Source organism: Sus scrofa, chromosome 13 (assembly GCF_054392235.1).
Source record: "Sus scrofa isolate SSC_HxYL_T2T_F1_AM1 chromosome 13, Sscrofa_HxYL_maternal_Yorkshire_Landrace_v2.0, whole genome shotgun sequence".
Taxonomy (NCBI): Eukaryota; Metazoa; Chordata; class Mammalia; order Artiodactyla; family Suidae; genus Sus; species Sus scrofa.
Window position 1 is genome coordinate 131,367,426 of NC_139395.1, and position 22,119 is coordinate 131,389,544.

At 37.8% G+C, this 22,119-nt stretch overlaps 2 protein-coding genes across 15 annotated transcripts in view; one reads left to right on the forward strand and one right to left on the reverse strand.

Annotated features, from left to right (window-relative positions):
• LOC106505748 (uncharacterized) overlaps positions 1-22,119 on the forward strand; it is a 1,225,997-nt gene that overhangs the window by 1,181,367 nt on the left and 22,511 nt on the right. The gene's annotated exons all lie outside the window — the stretch shown is intronic.
• Positions 1-22,119, reverse strand: part of LOC106505750 (uncharacterized) — a 742,696-nt gene that overhangs the window by 343,316 nt on the left and 377,261 nt on the right. Inside the window, exon 6 of one of the 12 annotated variants that reach the window (XR_014824348.1) lies at positions 14,487-14,571. The exons of the other annotated variants lie outside the window; for them this stretch is intronic. The gene's annotated coding sequence lies outside the window, so the exon portion shown is untranslated. The remainder of the gene's footprint in view (positions 1-14,486; positions 14,572-22,119) is intronic. 12 annotated transcript variants of the gene reach the window in all.

Sequence of the window (22,119 nt, forward strand, 5' to 3'; positions counted from 1 at the left end):
TGGGTCCTACTCAAATGAAATGTAATCTCTAGGGGTTGGGGGCTCATTAATCTGTGTTTTAACAAGTCACCTAAGTGATTCTGTTACATACTAAATTATGAAAGACAGATAAAAATCATTCATAGAAAACAAGGGTTCCTTAAAATCAGGCAATAGTTTTTTATGTTGTAGCAACATGAAAATATAGAACAGTAAAATGTTACTTCCTAATATATCCAATGTTGTCTTTCAAATTTGATAGGATGGGCAAACCTCATCAGTGTCTGTTGTTGTCCTTATTATTAATCACCAGCTATGGGCCTAGCACCTTACAGGCATCAACTAACTCATTTAATCTTCCCAACAACCCCACAAGGCAAGTGTTCTTAACTCTCTTTTTATAGATGAGGAAACAGTGGTTCTAGGTCATGATACTGCCTTGTTTACAGCTAGTAAATGACAGGCCAAGACTCAAAAGTCAGCTGAATCTTTTTTTTAGGGTCACACCTATGGCATATGGAGGTTCCAGGCTAGGGGTCTAATTGGAGCTACAGCTGCCAGCCTATGCCACAGCAAGGTCAGATCCTTAACCCACTGAGAAGCCAGGGATTGAACCTGCAACCTCATGGTTCCTAGTCAGATTTGCTTCCACCACTGTGCCCTGATGGGAACTCTTTTTTTTTTTTTTTTTTTTTTTAAAGTCGGCTGAATCTTAATGCCAAAGCCCAGGCTCTTTTTTTTTTTCTTTTTCTTTTTCTTTTCTTTATTCCCATCTAGGGTTGTCAGATTTAGCAAGTATCAATATGGGATGCTCAGTTAAATTCAAATTTCACCTAAACAACACAATTTTTTTTTTTTTTTTTTTAGTAAAAGGACATGCCATGCAATATTTGAGACATACCAACAAAGTATTTGCTGTTTATCTGAAATGTGATTTACCTAAGTGTCTTGTATTTAACCTGGCAACCTATCCCATTGTCTCCTTCAGTTTGCTTTCCAACTAGTAGAAGTAAAAGGAGCTGGAAAAGGGTCTTCTCTGAGGGTCATTTAAAACTAAACTGGAGCCTGACCTCACTCCAGAAGCTGCATGTTTACACCATGCCCAAGTGATTTATATGAACACTACTACTGTTCAAGAAGCAATGAGTTAGAATGCTACAGTCCAGAAGGATTTTGATCTAGAGCTAGGTACCAAATTCAAAGCCCCCTCCAGACCTGACATTCCATGATTCTAAGAGGAAAGATAATGTAAGGTAGATTATCAGTTTACTTTTTTTGTGTGTCTTTATCTGAAATACTGAAATAAATCTGTACAAGGCAGTAAGAAATATTTTTTAAAAATCAATAAATATTTCATTTACAGAACTGTAATTGAATAGGTTTTTGAGGGTAGGAGTAACATTGAGGAGAATTTTAAAATGAGTAAAGTATCACCAAAAATGCATTTAATACTGGAATTCAAATCTTTCATTCAAGTCCCTAATAGGATAGTCAAAGCAGAAGCAACATTACTCATTTACAAATAAAAATACACTTTAGCCATATCATCAAATATGAGACATAAACAGAGAAAATTTCCCAAATGACACTTTTACACAGTCATAGTTTATTAAACATCCAGAGGAAGTCAAAAGTCCTTTTCCCATTATAACAACATACACAATTTGTGCAAGATGTCATAACACCTTTTTATGCAAAAGTTTAACTGATTTCTTTCTTTTTTTTTTTGGTGGGGGACCAGTCTCAAACTTCCTAAAACAAGAATGCCATCCAACAGCTCCTCCTACTGTGCCTATAAAAATCATTATAGCTCAAATAAATGTATAAATTGGCTCATTCATACCATGTGCTAGGCTTTGCGGGGATGGGTACTTCTAAGAAAAAGGGGACATGAAAACCCAGGCATGTGCAATGAGTCAGAGGAATTCAAGCAACAACACTGTCTCTGCCAGGTACCTGAAATGGAGAGAGACAGAGTAGCATGTACACATAGGGGATGGTGAAAAGTAGTTGGATATAAGGCCAGGAGGGCAGGCTGGGGGATCTTACCAGAATTAATGTGCAATCTCTAATCTTGAGATTATTGTCATTGACCTGTGTCTACTCACAATTAAACAAAAGTAATATATTTCCATTTGTCTGATTTTATGTAACTTAAAAGATTTTCCTCTTTACTAAATATTTATCTGCTACATTATTTTGCTCTTTGACATTAATTTACAACTGGCTTAGAAAAACGTACTTATTAAAAATTAACTGTGGCACTTAAGAAGTTTGGGATTTACAAATCAGTAGTAATACAATATATACCAACTTTTCTTCATATTTGGTTCAGATCATGAAAAGAGTTTTAGTGACAGATTTGGTCTCAGATCCCCAGGTGCTATTTTTCATAAATTTCTATAAGCAGTCTATAAATTAGATATTAAATAAGTGTATGTTGTATCATTTCACTGAGTCTACAAGGTTACTAGAATGTGTATTTATTCCCCAAACACTAATCTAAGCTCAATTATTTGAATACGAATCCCTCAGGGACCTCACTCTCCTTTGTGCAGTGGGGAGCACTTCCAAGTGGGGCATGAGTCAGCATGTGTGTCTGTCTGGAAGGAACAAACGGTAGCTTATGCTAAGTCATGGGGGAATTTTTCAGTCCTTCTGTACTGTGCTTCCAGGACCTTTCAACACCAGTGGAGTGTTCTGCATCTTAACCATTGTCTGGAAGAGTTCAAGACTAACCTAAGAGACACAGTGGGTCAGGAGGAGCTAGGGGAAAATCTTACCATCTGACTCTCCTTCCTCTACTAGGTTATTAACAATAATAGTACCCCACTCTGGGCTGAGGTCTGGACTAGATACTAACATTTTGTCATTTTGTTCCTTACAAACCTACATAATAATAGGTGTGGTGATCTCCACTTGACAGGGGAACACAAAACCCAAGGTCAATGAATGGCGAGGGGTTCATTTGAGTCTAGAAAAAAGTTATATTAAATCCATTTTGGTCTCTATCAAAAGCATTTCATTCTCTCTTTAATATTATTTCTATAATTCATCAGGAAAAAAAGGTTAAAAGAACATTTCTAAAATTATGGACTAATGGAAAAGCATGTTATCCCAAAACCACACATAAGGAGAAACTTAATAACTGAAGTGTTTCCTTTTGTTAATAATAATGATGACAATGAGTGAACTAGGAAGAACTAAGAGTTTGTGCTTTGTCTTTTTTACAAAAATTTTATTGGAGAAGGGCTGACTCAACAAAGTTGTGTTAGTTTTAGGTGTACAACAAAGTAAACCAGTTAGGAGTTCCCATTGTGGTTCAGCGGTTAAGGAACCTGACTAGTATCCATGAGGATACAGGTTCAATCCCTGGACTTGCTCAGTGGGTTAAGGATCTGGCATTGCCCACCTGAGCTGTGGTCGAAGATGCTGCTTGGAGCTGGCATTGTCTGGCTGTGGTATGGGCCGGCAGCTACAGCTCCTATTCAACTCCTAGCCTGGGAACCTCCACATGCCCTGAGTGGGGCCCTAAAAAAAAAGACAAAAAAAAAGTAAACCAGTTATACATATACATATATCCATTCCTTTACAGATTCTCTTCCTATATAGGTTATTATACAGTATTGAGTATAGTTCCCTGTACTATAGAGTAGGTTCTTTTTACCTATCCATTTCATATATAGTAGTGTGTATATGTCAATCCTAACCCCCTAATTTATCTAACACCCCTGCTCTGTTTGTCCCTTGGTAGCCATAAACTGGTTTCAAAATCTTGAGTCTGTTTCTGTTTTATAAGTTCTTTTGTAACATTTTTATTAGAGTCCACATATTAGTGATTTCATATGATATGTCTTCCTCTGACTTATTATACTTAGTATGATAATTCAGGTCCATCATGTTGCTATAAATGACATTATTTCATTTTTTTTATAGCTGAGTAATATTCCATTACATATATGCACCACATCTTCTTTATCCAATCCTATGTTGATGAACGTTTAGGTTGCTTCCATTTTTTGGCTGTTGTAAATAGTGCTACAGTGAACACTGGGGTCCATGGATCTTTTCAAATTATGGGTTTCTCTGGATAGATGCCCAGGAGCGGGATTGCTGGATCACATGGTAGTTCTGTATTCAGTTTTTTAAGGAACCTCCATACTGTTCTACATAGTGGTTTCACCAGCTTACATTCCCACCAACAGTGTAGGCGAGTTCCCTTTTCTCCACACCCTCTCCAGCATTGTTTGTAGACTTTCTGATGATAGCCATTCTAACAGATGTGAGATGATTATCCCATTAGAGTTTTGACTCATTTCTCTAATAATTAATGATGTTGAGCATTTTTCATGTGATTTTGGCCATCTGTCTACTTCTCCAGAGAAATGTCTATTTAGATCTTCTGCCCACTTTTTGACTGGGTTTTTTTATATATATATTGAGCTGTATGAGTTGTGTATATTTTATAGGTTAATCTCTTGTAGTCAGTTGCTTCATTTGCAAAGATTTTATCCCACTCAGTGGGTTGTCTTTTCATTTTGTTTATGGTTTCCTTCACTGTACAAAAGCTTTTAAGTTTAATTAGGTCCCATTTGTTTATTTTTGTTTTTATATTCATTACTCAAGAAGATGGATCAAAAAGATATTGCTGTGATTTATGTCAGAGTGTTTGTTCTGCCTATGTCTTCCTTAAGAATTTTAGAGTATCTTGTCTTAGTTTTAAGTCTTTAATCCATTTTGAGTTTATTTTTGTGTATAGGGGTAGAGAGTGTTCTAATTTCATTATTTCAATGTAACTGTCCAATTTTCCCAGCACCACTTAGTGAAGAGACAGTTTTTTCTCCATTGTATATTCTTGCCTCCTTTGTTGTAGATTAAGTGACCAAAGACATGCAGGTTTATTTGTGAGCTTTCAATAATGTTCTACTGATTTATATTTTTGTTTTTGTGCCAGTACTATATTGTTTCGATGACTGTATCTTTGAACTAATGTCTGAAGTTGGGGAGTTTGATTCCTCCAGTTCTTTTTTTCTTTCTCAAGATTGCTTTGTCTATTCAGGGTGTTTTGTGTTTCCACAGAAATTTAAAAAAAAATTTTTTTCTAGTACTGCAAAAAAGGCCATTGGTAACTTAATAGGGGTTGCACTGAATCTGTAGATTGCCTTGGGTAGCACAGTCATTTTGACAATGCTGATTCTGCCAATCCAAAAGTATGGTATATCTTTCCATCTGTTTGTGTCATCTTTAATTTCCTTCATCGGTGTCTTATAGTTTTCAGAGTACAGGTCTTTTGCCTTTTTAGGTAGGTTCATTCCTAGGTATTTTATTCTCTTGGTGTGATGGTAAATGGGATTGCTTCCTTAATTTCTCTATCTGATCTTTCACTGTTACTGTATTGGAATGCAAGAGATTTCTGTGTATTAATTTTATATCCTGAAACTTTACCAAATTCATCGATGAGCTCTAGCAGTTTTCTGCCAGCATATTTAAGATTTTCTATGTATAGTGTCATGTCATTTGCAAACAATGACTGTTTTACTTCTTCTTTTCCAATTTGGATTCCTTTCATTTCTTTTTCTTCTCTGATTGATGGGGCTAGGACTTCCAAAACTATGCTGGATAAAAATGGTGAGAGTGGACATCCATGTCTTGTTTCTGATCTCAGCAGGAAAGCTTTCAGCTTTTCACTATTGAGAATGATGCTAGCTATAGATTTGCCATATATGGCCTTCATTATGTTGAAGTATATTCCCTCTATGCCCACTTTCTGGAGAGTTTTTATTTTTGTCTAGTTTTTCTTTTTCAGCTGTACTCAAAGCATATGGAAGTTCCCAGCCAGTGACTGAATCCTAGCCACAGCTGTAGCAATGCCGGATCCTTAACCCACTAAGCTGAGCCAGGGATCAAACCAAACCCCTGCTGCCACAGAGCCAGCCAAATTCTTAACCCAGTGCCCTACAGCAGGAACAACCCTGAAGAATTTTTTTAACAAAAATGGGTGTTGGATTTTGTCAAAAGTTTTTTCTGCATCTATTGAGATGATCATATGGTTTTATTCCTCAATTTGTTAATGTGGTGTCTCACACTGATTGATTTGTAAACGGAAGAATCTTGCATCCTTGGGATATATCCCACTTGACTGTGACGTGTGATCCTTTTAATATATTGTTGGGTTCAATATATTAGTTTGCTAATATTTTTGTTGAGAATTTTTCCATCTATGTTCATTAGTGATACTGGCCTGGTATTTTCATTTTTTGTGGTGTCATTGTCTGGTGGGTATCAGGGTAATGGTGGCCTCACTGAATGAGTTTGGGAGTATTCCTTCCTCTGCAATTTTTTGGAAGGTAGATGTTAACTCTGCTCTAAATGTTTGATAGACTTGTCCTGTGACACCATCTGGTCCTTCCTGGACTTCTGTTTTTTGGAAGTTTTAAAATCACACTTTCAATTTCAGAACTTGTGACTGGTTGATTCATATTTTCTATTTCTTTCTGGTTCAGTCTTGGAAGGTTGTATGTATCTATCTAAGAATTTGTCCATTTCTTCTAAGTTGCCCGTTGTATTGGCATACAGCTGCTTGTAGTAGTCTCTTATGATCCTTTGTATTTCTCTGTTGTAAGTTGTAATTTCTCCTTTGTCATTTCTAATTTTATTGCTTTGAGCCCTCTCCCTTTTTTTCCTGATGAATCTGGCTAAAGGTTTATCAATTTTGTTAATCTTTTCAAAGAACCAGCTGTTACTTTCATTGTCCCTATTTTTTTCTTCATCTCTATCTCACTTTTTTTTTGGGGGGGGTTCTGATCTTTATGCTTTATTTTCTTCTACTAACTTTTCATTTTGTTTGTTCTTCTTTCACTAGTGACGTTAGCTGTAAGTTTGTTTCTCTGGGATTTTTCTTGTTTCCTAAGGTGAGACTGTATTGCTATAAACTTCCCTCTGAGAATTGCTTTTGCTGCATCCCATAGGTTTTGACTCACTGTGTCTTCATTGTCATTTGTCTTTAGGTATTTTTTTTTTATTTGCTTTGTCTTAAAGGATCGGGTGTTAGTTCCATCCTTTAAGATGGAACTGTGCAAGGGCAGCAAAGAATCCAGGCAAAGGCCTGGAAGTGAGAAAGAAATTAAAGTGTCTTGGGAGCTATATCCTAGCAGTTCAGGGTTATAGAAGCATAAAGGGTAAGTAAGCTAGAACTAAGAAAACAGAGGAGAGAAAGGTTAAAGTATCTATTTCTAGCCACAGAGGCTGGCTCCTCTCATTATAAATGCCAGCCAGCTCAGGACTGGAGAATAGCCACAATCAATGAAATCAAGTTCTCAATTGACCAACCAATCATGATCAACCATTAGGGGATCCCTGTCTTCACTGAGTCAATAGTTATTTAGTACTTGTTATGCTTTAAGCACAGTGACAAACGATCCTATCAAAATCCAGAGTAATTTTAACTAAAATTAAATGGTCATTAGGAACCAAGGTCAACACATCTATTGAACCATTTCCACTACTGCTGTCCCTTCCAAGAACTGGTTTTTGATTCTCTTCCAGGAAGTCTGAATCAACAAAGCAACTGGAGCAATACAGTTCAAAGTAAAACTAAGCTCTACAATGATGAATGTGAATCTAAACAAGGGGTAGTTTGTGGATAACTTAGCCCCTCCATAATCTACATCAGTAACCCCCCAAGACCTTCCCTCCAAATAATCACACATGTAAGTAAAAGCAGAATGCTTATAACACTTACACAACTTCAAGACCATCACCTATCATTCAACACAGCCAGACTGTCTTCTCTAAACTTCATCTACATAGAAAGGATACCTAAATACAATTCCTGCCTACAGTGTTCTTTTATTTCTAATGTGGGAACTTTGAGGAAGGGAAAAGTCTCAGAAATTTGAATAAAGTTAAGAAAGAAAAAAGAGATACTTGGTTTCTGCTAGCAAAGAATTTATATTGCAACTAGATATATAAGTATTTTTAAAAGTACTTAATAAGAGACAATCATATAGGATCCATGCTAAGAAGGGCCATTCTTGGTTTAATACACTGTTGTCACCATTTTAAAATTCTTAATTATTTTTGAACAAAGGGTCCAGTTCTTTTTAAACTGAGCTCTGCAAATTATGTAGCTGCTCTTGCCTATAAGTGACATAGGAGTCCTCAGACAGGTGGTCATTGAGTGCACAACTGGTCAGGGAGAGGAAACAGAGAAAGACTTATGGCAGGTTTAGAATAATATTTAGGAGTCAAATAGTTTTCAGATATTCTTTCTGGGAAAATACTAAATAAATGATACCAATAAATTAAAATTAAATTCTGAAATAATCTCCCCAATGGTTATAAAAATTAAATTGACCTACTTTTGCTCTGCCCATTTTTTAAGTAGCTGGCATATTACCTTCAATCTGTGTCACTGGTTCAGTCTCTAGAAAAATTTAGTACTACATAGAAACCAAGAAATAAGCTCCTAATTGTCTGCAAATTCCACAAGGTGTCATCCTTGAGCTGACATGAGAAATCCAATACTGGGAGGTAGTTTTCATTGAAAAATCGACAATTCCAAGCCTCTGTTTTGAACTCTGTGGATCTAGATCTATAGTAATACAGCAAGTCCCAGTTGTTGAGTAGTTAGTTAGGCACTTAACATACATTATTTCTAATCTTTAAAATAACACTGTATTGATTTAAACTGCCATTTTACAATGAAAAAAGCCCAGATTCATAGAAGTTAAGTCAGTTTCCCAAGGCATACAGCTAATAATAAGTGTAAGAGTCAATATTCAAAGACAGAACTAGCTGAGCCTAAATTCTGTGCACTTTCTGCTTCACTATACATTCTCAAAGTATCAGACAAAGAAAAGAGACAAAAGAGTTCAAAACATGATCAAAAACCAAACTCAAGATCTCCATCCTGTCTAGGCTCTATTCTACATCAGATAAGTAGCAGTCACAGTTCTACACAGGGCCCAATAAGCCTCAACCTGGCAGCTGCCCTCTCCTGAATGTGAGCATAGGAGGGGCACCTACCAGGGACACCCCCGGGGATATATAAGTCTTGAAAAAGGGCATTCTGGTGAAACCCCATTTGTTTTGATAATCATCTATTATTGTTATGTAGTGTCACAGGTGATGTTCAGAACAAATCATACAAGTTAATATTTCTGTTGCCTCCAGATGTTCCTGACTAGGTAATCAGCTGCAGGGCTTCCTGCATCCAGGAGCCTCTCTACACCTGTGGTTTCTTGACCAGACCTACAAACTCTCCCCTCTTCTCTCTAGAGCTCTGGAATCATTCTTCCCTTACTTACAAGGTGACTCAATATTAGGTTCACTCTGCTGGTTGTTCTGGTCAGTATTGTAGTTGAGCCTTATTCCCAAGACAAAATGACTCATTGGTCCAGACTCTTGTCATCTGGATCCACTGCCTTGTTGTCCTGAACATGAACCCCTTCCTTTGGGAAGGCAGTAAAAAGCCTTCCCAAGGATTAATATATCAGCCTCTGAGTCTCAGTCCTGGTGCCATTACTTTTAGGGTGACCAACTACCATGGTTAGCTTGGGACTATCCTGCTTTTAGTATCAAGTCTAGTGTCCCAGGAAACCCACCAGCCAAGAGAGGCTCAGATGGTTAGTTACCTTAAATTCCTTCCTAACTTTGCCACCTTGAAGAAGTTATCAAACCTCTCAACATTGGACATGTAAAACTGACAAAATATTGGTATTCACACCATCAGGTCATTGTGAAGATCAAATGAGGTGGGTGCACAGTGCTCAGCACACATTAAGCATGCAACATACTTAGCTGATATTATTACTCTTGACCTACACAGAACATAATTCTTCCACAGCATCCAAGACTGGAAGGTTGCTTTACTCTTGCTAATCCCTTCCCTAAGAGAGAATTCCTGCCTCAGATTCTAAGACTTAAGGCCCTTCCAGATCTTGCTGTCTCTTGCCTTTTCCATATTGATTGTTGCTATATCATCATCCCTCCACTTAAAAAGCCTCTGGGATCTCTTTGTTTTCAAGCACCAGTAACCATTCTGACAGCTCACACTCCCCAAAGCCTCAGTGACCATGAGAATATCCCTTTCAAAGAGGCACAGCTAGTGATCATGGGGGACAATAGGGAAGGTCTATCCTGGTAGTGCCTAAAATTTGAGTGTGGCTAAAAATGTACCCCTTAATTCTCTTCAGTGGTACAACATGGATCTAACCTCGAGAATAATTTTGTTGACATGGCCAATAATTCCTCACAATCCAACTGTATCTAATGTCCTGTGTAATTAAAGATCTTTCTCCAACCAAGCATTTAATGGCTGTCATGTTTGACTACACTTTGAAACATATATCTTCATCATCATTGCAAAGATTGCTTTTCACTACTTCATAGAAGCACTATGCATCATTAGATTCTCTTTCATATTACAAAATGTATTTTTCTTTGCAACAGGAAAAGGCAAAAAATGATTTAAAATGTTTCCTGTTGTATTTCCTTTTCCCATCTTGTATACACTTGTGTTTATGTTCAAACATGTTAAAATAGATGTACATATGGCCTCACTTAAGACAGCTTGCCAAGAAATTCTGGCTATATGTTACCTACTACTCATAAAATCATAACCAAGAGTCTGTAACAGATAATGCTCTGCTTTATTTTTATCTTCTAAAGAGATAATCAGAGGTCATATATCCTTTTCATAGAATATCATCTTTTCCTAAATTTTTAGACTTTATCATTCTAAGTAAAATAAAGACCTTCGGACAGTAATGTCTATATTTTTGTCCTTTGTCGCCTCATTCAAAATGTCTGAGTCATCAGCTGAAGATCTGATTTGCACAGCAGAGCCAGTTTGCATGATTTGCAGTGCAGATTTCTGTGTAGCTCAAGTCTACATGATTCATAAGACTGAAGTTCTTACAAGATTACACAGCAGACTTCATTACTCTACTCCTGATCTCTACTCTCTTCCTAGGAGAGGAATCTATGACAGATCCTCTGAAATCTGTAGTCCCCACAAACTCTTGGGAGAGACTCACTATCCACTCAACAACTAGGCCCATTTCCTAGCTGGTTACAGAGGCCCAGTCCAAAGGAGCACCTGGAGATGGGGTACCACTTAGTTCAATTCTTGATGATTCAACCAAAATATGTGCTTCTGGTGAGGCATCTGAATCTGGATCCCTGATCTACATGACATACAATTTAATAGAAACTCTCAGAGAATTAGGGTATCACAATATATCTCTCTATTAACTTCCAAACTTCATATTTTATGACATAGTGATTTAAATGGGGTGGAACCAAACAAGCGTAAATCATAACATATGTGGTAAAGAATAGGTTTGTAATATTGCAGTCTTTTGACAATTAGGCTCTGATTTCTGGAAGAGTCAATCGGGAAGCTGCATAGCAAAGATAACGATGGCAGGAACTGAGGGTGGAGTGGGAGAGAATTTCAACGTACTTTCCTTTGACATATTCCAAGCTGACTCTGTCAGTATTACTCAACCATCAAGATTGCCAATATACTGGGAGTTCTCATTGTGGCACAGCAGAAACAATCCAACTAGTATCCATGACAATGAAGGTTCTATCCCTGGCTTCATTCAGTGGGTTGGGATCCAGCATTGTCGTGAGCTGTGGTGTAAGTCTCAGATGCATGCTCGGATCCTGTGTTGCTGTGGCTACGGCATAGGCTGGCAGCTGTAGCTCCAATTTGACCCCTAGACTGGGAATTTCCATATGCTACAGGTACGCCCCCATCCCAAAAAAAGAAAGAAAGAAAGAAAGAAAGAATATTGCCAATATATTGTTAAGAGCAGCAGAGGCAACAGAAAGCACTCACCTAATGGAAGAATATAGTTGTATAGTCTAACTCTAAATCAATCAATAAATCCATTAATAATGTCTACAATGTGATGGTATCAACATCATGCCAGTGCATATCTTTCTTATTGCAAACAATATTTTTATCTTCTTCAGATATCTCTGGAAATGAAGTTTCTTGGGACACAGAATTCTAGACCTTAGAATATCAGAACTAAAAACATTACATAATCACCTGCCCAGCCCTCTCATTTTACAGATGAGAAAACAGTACAAATTGTGAAGTGCAGGTTTATCCAGATATGCCTTAACCTCTCCAGTTTGGTTTCAGAAGTAGGAATTTTCACTGTTAGAAAGAAGAAAGGAGGGACTTTGTAGGTTTTAAATGTGATCATCATCAGTAACAAAAAATACCCACTGCTCTTGATCTCTGAATTACTGGACCAGTTACAGTTAACTAAGGTTATCATTAAGTCTGAACTTAAACCCAAAAGGGATAAACAAAGCTACATGATCTCAAAATGAGAAATACATGGAAAATTTTCCAGCTCATCATTTCATGACTTTTTGTACCATTATGCATTCATAAATCCTAATTTTACTTTTGTGACCTGCAGCAGCACATTCTATTTGAAGTGGCTCTCATTATTATCTTAGACTTAACAGAATTTTTAAAGAACCTCTATTTCGAGAGAAGATGAAAACTTTCTAAAAGTCAGAAAGTTCTGTACAATTTCACAGTGGTCCATTAACATCACTGTTTCAACATTAGGGAGATCAATTCAGGTAAGTTATTTATTCATACAGATAGCTCTTTAACAGTCTCCTTGACCAGAGAGCATGAAAAAAAAATTGACTTATTGCCCAGCATCATCTTATCAATACTCAAAGGAGCATCAACTTCTTTAAACTGTTGGTTATAAGTGTAGCCATCCTGCCTATAATTTATTTCCTGAGGCAATTCTATTCCATTTATTCAGAAATTCAGACACTTTGATACAGTCAATCTTAAACTCACCTCTGCAGAGAGTAACTGTTTACTAAGAAAATGAGTTGATGACTCTAAAGAACAATTTAAGGACCTGGCAATATCAATTATAACGAGTAGCCCAATCTATAATTCTCTGAATTAATCACTACCAGAAAGAAACACAATCTCACACTGGATAATGTATAAATAACAATGATATAATGATGCTTTAATGACTTTATTCCATTTCCAGACTTGTCATATGGCTTATTTCCAAATCAGAAGGTTATCTCTGCCCACAAAATCAAAGTTGACAACTTCTCCCCCAAATAAGAGCATTAAAAAAGCTTCCATCTGGAGTTCCCATCATGGCTCAGTGATTAACGAACCCAACCAGAAACCATGAGGTTGTGGGTTCAATCCCTGGCCTTGCTCAGTGGGTTAAGGATCTGGCGTTGCCATGAGCTGTGGTGTAGGTCACAGATGTGGCTCAGATCCCACATTGCTGCGGCTGTGGTATAGACCAGTAGCTGTAACTCCAATTAGACTCCTAGCCTGGGAACCTCCATATGCCACAGGTGTGGCCCTAAAAAGACAAAAAAAAAAAAAAAAAAAAGCTTCCATCTGACCTATAGGAAATTCATCTTTTCAGGGACCCATTTATTCATTCAACAAACATTCTGTGAGCAACTACTCTATCCTAGACATCAGGTCAACATTGGGAATTCAAAGACAAAGTACATTCCTTCTCTCAAAAAGCTCATTCTCAAACAGATGGGTAAACAAATAATTACCTTGCTTCACTCACATTTGCCCCTACAGTAAATGTCTACGTAATTGATGAGAAAACTACCTAGGTCAACCTTCAGTCCTTAAGGTACTTAATTTGTATTATAATCTTTGCATATTGTCTCAAAGTCTAACAATTTTCACACTTTAGATGATTTGTTCAATAACACCTAGCCTTAAACTAATCAATCCCTTTCCACAAAGGTATCCCAAGTTATTGACTATCCAATTTCTCATCTTACAGGAATTTATAACCCACACTACACATATACATTCATGCACACACACAGTCTGTGCCTTATGGCCTGTCTAGTGAGTGAATCTCCTCAGTGCCACAGGTTCCACCAGGCTGCAGATACCACACCAAGAAGAGTAATAGGCAATGAGGTGACTTGTCATTCAAAATCCCCAGTATACTTTGGAAAATTAGGTAAGCATGATGACCTCAGGATGATTGATAATAGTTAAACCAAATGCCAGTCATCGGACTGGGGTTTAGAAGCATGAATCTTTTACTTGTAGAAAGGTTATAGATCTAGAAAATAGTTACTGTTTTGGGGCCCTTGGTACATGCCAGGCAGCGGATTAGCAGGATTAAGGATTTAGCAGGAATTACTTAATTCTCACAAAAATGCTATAATCCCCATTCTATATATAAGGCAACTGAGGCCAAGTAACTTGTCCAAAGCCACAGAGTAGTAAGTGCTGAGGCTCTGATCAAAATCCCAACAGACTGACTTCAAAGTCCATTCTATGAGAGTTCAGAGAAACTGGAACCCAAGATCTTAGGATCGTATTGTGTTAAGATACCTAAATTTTGAACTTAACATATGTCTTTTGAGGGCAAGATAATCCTTAAATTTTGGTGAAAGCCAAGTGTCATGAGAAATACCTATTAGCCATATAATTTTGTCCCTACCTTAGCAGAGCCTGATTTTCACAGATAGTTTGGTTCCAGATTCTGCTGTTTCTGCTGCACCATGTTGCTGGTTTATAAAGCTTATCTGTGGTACATATACAGAAGAGAATAAAGAATGGACTATAAAACTGGACTTTAAGAAGAAATGTTCAAGTTTCACCATCATTGGCTTATTAGGCTTATTAAACTTAACCAGTTGCTCTCAGCTAGATGTAGAATGTCTGGTTGCACTGGAAGAACATTTTTATTTTGCTTCTGAAACTTGTAATACCTTGTCTATTAATGAGGATATCGCTTTGAGTGCCTCATGTTCAAGACGAGTACAGACCCCTATTCATTACTCTGAGTTTCCTCTACAGTGAAGCCAGAGCCAACAATCTTTAACATTCAGAAATGAGCCTCACACACACACAGAAGTGTGTCTAGTTGACAGCTGTGTGGCACACAGTCACGGGGCCCCACCATGATTAATGACACCAATATGAAATCCTGTGTCTGTCATCTGGGGGGAATGTTTGTGATGATGGCATATTCCTCCTTTCAATTCTCACTTTCCTCTTAAGGGAGACTGCTCATTTATATCCTTTGAGGATGCTCCTAACAAGATGGATGTACCTTCATATGTTTAAGGAGGGAGAAAAAAAGGCAACTGCAGGAGTTCAACAAAAAAATGAAAGCTGAATCATTCCCAGTAATCTACAAAATTTATATCCCTCAGTATCACAAGCTGAATTCTCTCTATAAACATTAGTTTAGAGAACCAGCTTTTCTCTTACAGCTGCATGGTGAAGAACCACAGCACATCCATACAGTAAGGATTTTATTTTCAATCTAATGTGCCAATGGCAGTTTTCAATAAGAGAAAGCAATCTTCTAGTCTAGCCAATTATGATTTGTCCTTGGATCAAGATGACAGCAAAGTCTGTGCCTCTGGTTCATTGAAAACACCAGAAAGATATCGCCAATACTCAGTCTGTTTCTCTGTGAAGTTAAGCATTAAGGAGGTGATTAAAATTCAACTTAACTTTGGTACCAAATCAAAGGAAAGGCATCACTACCTGATGGTAGGAACAGGTTTTCAGAACTGTCCAAAGCAGCAATGGCATGCATTTTAATTACAAGGCTTGTGGAAAATATTGAAATTCAGTGCCTCCAGTTTTATCCCTCAACAGGAAGTCTTTATTCTATTTCCCAAGGGTACAGGGCTACATGATGTATTTACACAGGTGCATTTAAACATATAGTCCTTACTTTATTTGATACCTTTTTACCAAAAGACAACCTATGACTGTTAATGAGAGGTTTTGGAAAAGAGTGCCCCCTGACTATGTCATTGATTTCCTGTGTCATGATCAGAAAATCATTTTGGCTCTTTTTGTGCAAGCAGTGATGTTAGAATACATCAGAGAGCTGATTTGTAAGGCTGCTATGATGACAGGATCAGATAAAAAAGCAGATCCAGGATATTTGCTGTTAATAGGCTTTTAAATATGAGTAAACTGATGGTTCTTGAACAATTAATTATCCAAGACAATACTTTTGAGGTTAATCTACTACTATTATATCAAGGCAACACTGGATTATTAGTGTGAGGATATAGGAAACTCTGCTTGATAATTAAAGGCATTTCCTATATCCTGGCCCTGAATTGATGTACAGGAAATTAAGCCAAAATTATTTCCTCCAATTCAAGCATTTGACAACAGTCCTGCGGAGAAACATGATCCAGTCATTCATTCATTCATTAATTTAGCAAATCTTCACTGAATGTGTATGCTGTGCCTGGCTCAGCTGCACCAAAGGAGCAAAGATGAGTTAAGACTTGGCTCTTGCCTCAAGGATTTACAGAAGAGTGAAGGGGACTCACCTGCTCTCAGTGCCCTAGGTGCATATTCCCTCACACTTGAATACTCACCCTCCCTGTGCCTGCCTACCACCTTTCTGTACTGATCTCTCTGTGTAGACCTACTCCATTTCATTTTTTACCTAATTCACTCCTACTCATCATTTTAACTTTATGCCTGGCACATGGTATTTGCTCAGTAAGTATTACTTAATTCATTATAATACAGTATGAAAAGTTCTCAAACAGAGGAGGAAACAAGCCTCTCTGGGGCACTGAGACCATGGTAAATCTGCCAGGGAAAGATTCACAGGAGGCATTTGAGTTAGTGTTACTTGAGATAGATTTTGAAGGACGAGTATGGGTGAAGGGTGAATAGGGACAACGTAAGAATAGGGATGTAAACTGGTGAGATAGCATTTAGGAAAGTTGTACCAAACAAAGAGAATACCATCTGTACAAGTATGAAGATATAAATGAAGATGCAATGTTTGCAGCATTTTTAAGCTCAAAGTGATTAAAACAGAGCACACTAAGGACAGTATAAATGGGAAGATATATTTGTGACCTATGCTGAAGGCCTTACCTGCCATGGTTAGAAGTACACATGTTTTCCTAAGGTAAAGTTATCAAAGGTTTATAGGCAGGTGTATCAATTGAGATTCAGAAGCAAACTAAACACACAAAAAACAGTAACCACTCTAGCTTAAAGTGATAAAAAAGAATTTATTAAAGGATAATAAGTAGCTCAGAGACACTGAGGAAGGGACAGAGAGGATCTGGCAAAGACCCCTCACCTCCACTAAGCACATACTCCAGCAGCCATGCCAGTGACCCTGGGCACTAGCTGTTGAAACCTCCAAAAGACCGTCTCTGCCACTCTGGCAGAACTGAATTCCACAGAGCACTTCCTTTCACATACTGCTGTCTCTCGAATTAAAGTCTCGCACACACATTCTTCTGATTGAGCCCAAGGCATGCCAGTACCATAGTTGCAATGAAGGCTGGAAAAGTGAGTTTCTAACTTCCACACTGGCAGGAAGAACTCATAATGTGGAAAATTTGAAATTTAGAAACAGTGTTCTTACAGGGCTAAGAGACCACAAATCATGGAACTGTCTACTAAAAAGGATGAACATAATCCAATTTACACCATCAGAAAAATTTTCAGTGCTGATAGTGGACACAGAACAGAGTGAACAAAGAGCTAGGATATAAAATCCTAAAGAGCAAGGAGCTAGGTCTGCCTTTTTTACTGCAGGAATAATAATGATTCCTTCCATATAGATAGTGCTCAATAAATTATTTTTGCTTTTTAAAATTAAGGAATAATTTACATAATATAAATTTCAACTTGTGCTAATTTTGACAATTACGTACCATAGCATAGTCACTACCACAATCAAGATACAGAATGGTTCCATCATTCCCCAAATTTTCTCATGCTGCTCTTTTATAATCAATCTCTCAATCCCAACCCCTGGCAACCATATACAAGCAGTATGTAGCCTTTTGTGTCTGGCTTCTTTCACTTAGTGTAACATATCTGAGATTCATCTATGTTGTCATGTATATCAGCAGTTTCTTTTTATTGCTGAGTAGTATTCCATGGTAGGGGATGCACCAAAGTTTATCAATGTCCCAGGTGAAAGACATTAGGGTTGTTTCCAGTTTGGGAGATTACAAATGATTCATGTTTTTGCATAAACATAATTTTTAATTTCATTTGCATAAATATCTAGGAGTGGTGGTGCTGTCATATGATAAGTGTATGCATAACATAGCAAAATACTTGAAAACTGTTTTCCCAAATCATGTGCCCTCCTACATTCCCACCAGCAGTGTATGAGAGTTCGAGGTGCTCCACATTCTCATAAGCACTTGGTACTGCCATTTTTTAAAGCCATCCTAACAGATGTCTAGTGGTACCTCATTGTGGTTTTAATTTATATTTACATTAAATACTAGTGACATTGAATATCTTTTCATATTCTTATTTGTCTTTAATATATATTTTCATTAAAACGTTCAAATATCATGCCCATTACCTTTCAATAAACATTTAATGAATTTAAAAATACACCGATATTAGAGATATTGAAACTTCCACCTGGTATAACTGGACATTGCTAATGAGACAGAAGGTAGGTGTTGGGGATGATATCAAACTTTTTAGGTGATGGTTAGTTAAGAGAGTTTAACCAAATGACTTAGTAAGCATAACCAAAAGTGACTATTTCACTGACTTCCAATTAACTATTGTCATTCAATCAATAGTCTATAGCCAAATCTAAAATGCATGGAACTGTGTAGCTTAATAATGTTCTCCTGAAGTTTTCTGCATTTGCAAAAACAGGCGAACCTCAATTACTTTTTCACCCCCTGCTCATAAGAGAAATAAATAAATCTCAAAAACAAATCCCTTATTATTCCCAAGGAAATCCTGGCAGTCACTCATTGTTTTGCCCTCCAAAAGCGTACTAAATCAAATACAAAATCAAGAGACAGAGGAATGTGAAATTGAGAGCTGTACATGTTGGAAGTTAATTAAATTGCTGATCCTTTCTAATCAGCTTCCCTACAGTGAAGGATGCTGAAAAGCAAGGTCAGGAGATGGTACTTTTCCCTCCTAGATCATTGAAGAACCAAAGGTTCTTGGACAGTAGGGAGTAGCCAATAGCTGATAAAGGAAGAATTCCTTTCTTTCCATGGAAATGCCAGATTGTGAAAATAACAATGTGAGCTGTATCTGTGCCAAGACAAATCAACACTCTACCGGGCCTCTTGGTACAAAATGGCCAGAGCAGCTCATAGTCAAGGGAAGCTGGAAGGAAAGGATGAATATGTTTAGGATCTACTAGGATCTGGGGGCTTCATCAAAGATCAACTAACCCTGGTCTCCATTTCACACAATTTTGGTAGAACATTAGAAACCAAAGTTGGAGTTCCCGTCATGGCGCAATGGTTACTGAATCTGACTAGGAACCATGAGGTTGCGGGTTTGATCCCTGGCCTTGCTCAGTGGGTTAAGGGTTAAGGATCCGGCGTTGCCATGAGCTGTGGTGTAGGTCGTAGACGTGGCTTGAATCCTGCGTTGCTGTGGCTCTGGTGTAGGCTCGTGGCTACAGATCTGATTAGACCGCTAGCCTGGGAACCTCCATATGCCACAGGAGCGGCCCTAGAAAAGCAAAAAAGACAAAAAAAAAAAAAAAAAAGTAAACCAAGAGAAGAAAACAAAAATATGCACTAGGCACCAGTGCACTACTGTGGAGTAAAGATTGGTTGGAAAAATACACTGTCCCTTGAATCATACCAAATAATACTATGAAAAGGTATACTATGGGTGTATATCCTCTCCATTCTCAAATGAGTCTTCCCCCTGGGGGGGGAACCGTGTGGGGACCTCGAATACATAGCTTCCAACCTTCACTGCTCAATAATGAAAATGATAGAAGGGCATAGGAGAGGTTTATGGCTGACTCATACATGGTAAGGTATTTGGGGGCATCACTGGAATTAGAACTTAGATTTGGGGGGTTACTATTCAGTCATCCTGCCAGAAATGTCAGCTGGGAACAATGCAGAAGCAGCAGAGAGTGAGTAAATCACACTTCCTAAAATTTTGTTCAGGGCTTTTAATGAAGCCTTTGCTTTATCCCAACTCATCTCTGCTATCAAAACTTAAATCTTATCAAAGAACTTATTAATGTTATAATGCATTTTATATTTAGTATAATGAACATTCTACTTAGTGCTAAAGCAAGAGAAAGGAGAAGAAAGGCAAGAAACAGAATTAATAGAGAAAAGAACCCCTGTAGCATGGTCTGATAGAAATGACTTCTTCGGTCCCAGGTTTGCCATAAGTTTTGAACTTTGGCAAGTTATTTAACATTCCTGAGGTTCAGTTGGTTTGCTCCTAAAATTGATATAATAGTACCTTTCATTTAGGGCTGTTGTTTGATGGATTCTCCAAATCTCCAGGATTGGGCACATTCTGGGCCATACTACCTGGGCATGGAGTCAGAAGCAGCTGTAAGAAAGAAATTTCCCTCTTCTTGTAGCATCTGTTTTGGTCTATATTAAGTAATTTTAATTATTATTATAATACATGAAAATAAATACAAAAGAAGTTCCCCTTGTGGCTCAGTGGTAACAAACTCGACTAGTATCCACGAGGATGCGGGTTCAATCCCTGACCCTTCTCAGTGGGTTAAGGATCTGGTGTTGACTTGAGCTGCAGTATAAGTCACAGACATGGCTTGAATCTGGCATTGCTATGGCTGTAGGCTGGTAGCTACAGCTTCGATTTGACCTCTAGCCTAGGAACTTGCATATGCTGTGGGTGCAGACCTTACAAAAAAAAAAAAAAAAGAAAAGAAAGTGAAAGGAAAGATAACAAAAATGCAAAGTTCAGAAGAATTTTATAATATAAATTACAAGATTTTCAAAAATTTGGCAGTCACAGTAAGTTTCTTTGCCCATGCCCTCAGAAATATTCTCTGTACCACACAAAATACCACACACCTAGGAAGTGATGGTGACTGTTCAGTGAAAGGCTTTGGGAAAGGAAACACTCTGCTTAGCATATGGTATCCATACACTTTCTTTCCTTCCTCTGGAGTTCTAATGGGAAACTCAATGTGATGTGCAAACTTGATGCTTCTGAAAAAAAATACAACTAATGAAAATTGCAAAATGACAGCACAAATGGAATCTCAGGCTGTAGAGAGCCACAGGAAGCAAGTGGGTGCCCTGGGGCAGTGTCCGGCTGAGGTAGAGGTCCAGTGAGTTTTCAAGCTATTCTCAGACTAGAAAGGGACAGGAATACAGGGAGAGAGGCCCATACTTGGTGGGGCTTGGTTCACAGCAGAAATGACAGTTTAAAGATCTACAACAGTCCCCTGTTACTTAGAGGGCAGAGTTTCATATCCACAAGGGCTTGTCCCTGCACTAGATAACAGCCCACTTTACTCTTCTTCAGTAAATCAAAGCCATCAATTACCACCTCCTAGTGCTGCAGCTCCAGGTGCTGTAAGACAGGGCTGAAAAGGAAAATCATAGGCCACTTGGGCCCCTTCTGGAATTGTTTGCTGCCAGAAATGGTGTCAGACAACTGCTGAAGGCACTGTTTAATTCCTGCCCATCCCGAGCTCAGACTCCAGCCAAGTGCAGTCCAGGGCCTGCCATTCATCACCCGTCCACAGGTCTCTGAACCTCAAAGACCTTTAAGCAGATCTCACAGAGGTTTGGAAACACAATTCCCTTGTCCTGCTGCTGGTTCTGCAGTAATTAAGCTTCATTCCCTCCTATAAGTCTCTTAGTTTTAATGATACTGTAAACACAGGTAGGTGTAATGACCAAACTCAGCATAAAAGTGATCCAATAAGCCACAAAGAATCCAGATTAAGTAAGCAATATTTAGAAGATAATATACAATGAAAGATTTTTTTTTAAAAGATAGTTTTACAAGCCGAGGTTTAATTGATTTACAAACAGTTGGTGATAACTCTTAGAAATCATTTTTTCAGACAATAACCATTGATTACTGCTTTGAGCCAGGCATGGATCTAACCTATACCCCAACACTAGTTGTGCATGGGGATCAAAACTGAAAGAATCATAGGTGTTTTAATAGTAAGCAATTTGTATATGCTTATAAAAAAGTTTTTAAAAACCTGAGATAATGAAAATTATATATCTTTCCTATGAACATAGCTTCCATCCGACTTAATAGTAACGTAATTTCTCCAATTTTTTGTCTGTGCGAAATGTATGTGCATTTAAATATAA